Source organism: Tamandua tetradactyla, chromosome 16, assembly GCF_023851605.1.
Source record: "Tamandua tetradactyla isolate mTamTet1 chromosome 16, mTamTet1.pri, whole genome shotgun sequence".
Taxonomy (NCBI): domain Eukaryota; kingdom Metazoa; phylum Chordata; class Mammalia; order Pilosa; family Myrmecophagidae; genus Tamandua; species Tamandua tetradactyla.
In genome coordinates, this window is record NC_135342.1 from 10,236,455 (window position 1) to 10,237,982 (window position 1,528).

General features: G+C 43.5%; 1 protein-coding gene across 2 annotated transcripts in view; it reads left to right on the forward strand.

Moving 5' to 3' along the window:
* CEACAM18 (CEA cell adhesion molecule 18) overlaps positions 1-469 on the forward strand; it is a 9,613-nt gene extending 9,144 nt beyond the window's left edge. The window contains exon 7 of one of the 2 annotated variants that reach the window (XM_077131009.1): positions 1-469. This exon is cut by the window's left edge and continues 1,053 nt beyond it. The gene's annotated coding sequence lies outside the window, so the exon portion shown is untranslated. The other variant, XM_077131008.1, reaches the window with a different exon arrangement.
* The last annotated feature ends 1,059 nt before the right edge of the window (positions 470-1,528 follow it).

The window sequence follows — 1,528 nt, forward strand, 5'->3', positions numbered from 1 at the left end:
CCTATAAAAGAGGGAACATTTTGGAGAATGAGAGAGATTCGGAGATGAAGAGAATGCTGCAGCACCACGAAGCAGAGAGCCCACTACCCAGCGACCTTTGGAGATGAAGAAGGAAATTGCCTCCTGGGGAGCTTCATGAAACCGGAAGCCAGGAAAGAAAGCTAGCAGATGACGCCATGTTTGCCATGTGCCCTTCCAGATGAGAGAGAAGCCCTGACTGTGTTCACCTTGTGCCTTCTCACTTGAGAGAGAAACCCTGAACTTCATCGGCCTTCTTGAACCAAGGTATCTTTCCCTGGATGCCTTTGATTGGAATTTTTGTGGTCTTCTTTAATTGGGACATTTTCTAGACCTTAGAACTGTTAACTAGCAACTTATTAAATTTCCCTTTTTAAAAGCCATTCTGTTTCTGGTATATTGCATTCTGGCAGCTAGCAAACTAGCACAGAGAAGGAAAATAAAGAGTTGAAAAAAGCACTTGTATAATATGTTACAATAAAGTGGTTCAGAAAGATTGTAGACCACACACATGTCCAACACATGAGGACATGAACAGTCATCTCAGGGGACATGTGTTCTACAGGAACCGCATGACATCCTGCCTGCTTTCATACTGTGTAGTCCTGGTTGGAGGTATTTTCAGCTGTCTCCTTCCCAGAAGCAAAGGGATCCTAAACTGGACAAGATGCATTGACCTCCTGCCCACTGAGAATCCAGGTGGACAGGACCCAGAGTACAGAGCACAGATCTGACCTCTCAGCAGGAGGCAGCAGCCAGGTCAAGAGGGGTCCTGGAGGGCTTGAGCCACAAGGGGTCTGAACCTTCCCAAATTCCCTTCTGTTGATGTTAGCCAAGGTCTGAAGCACCACTGAGGACCTCAACTGAACGACTGTGTAGACAATAAACTCCAGGTTTCAAGGAGAATTAAATGATGCGGGAAAATATCAGCATGATATTGAGTGGGAACAACAGCAACAAAAAGATGATTCTCCTGTTGATTCCTACATATAGAATTTCTTCTGCAGCTCTCTAGACATGTTTGATAATTTGGGTTGAATCGAAGGAGGAGGGTGAGGGCCTGTTAGCTTGGGAGAATTCTCTTTTTTGAACCTGTTGGTGGAATAGCAGGTGATCTGGGTTATGGATGCTGCAGAAGACTGCCTGGGTTCAGCCATGGTTCCCCCACTAACCGTCTGTGGGGTACCAAGGAAATCAGATTTTCTCTATCCTGTTTCTTCATTTCCCTGCTGTTGGGAGGAAATTTTCCATTGCACTTTTTAAAAAATATTTTTATTATAAACAATGAACCAACATACCAACATTCTTGGCATGCAATCATTCTTGACATATGAACATTCTTGACATGGTTACAATGAATGGCTCACCATATCATTACATAGTTGTGTATTCATCACCATGATCATTCACTGAACTTCTTTAGGCTGATTTTGTCCAGACTCTTTTCAAGGATGTTTGCAAAACAAAAAGCCTTGGAAGCTAAAGGTAGGGTCTTCCTCCTATCTTTAAA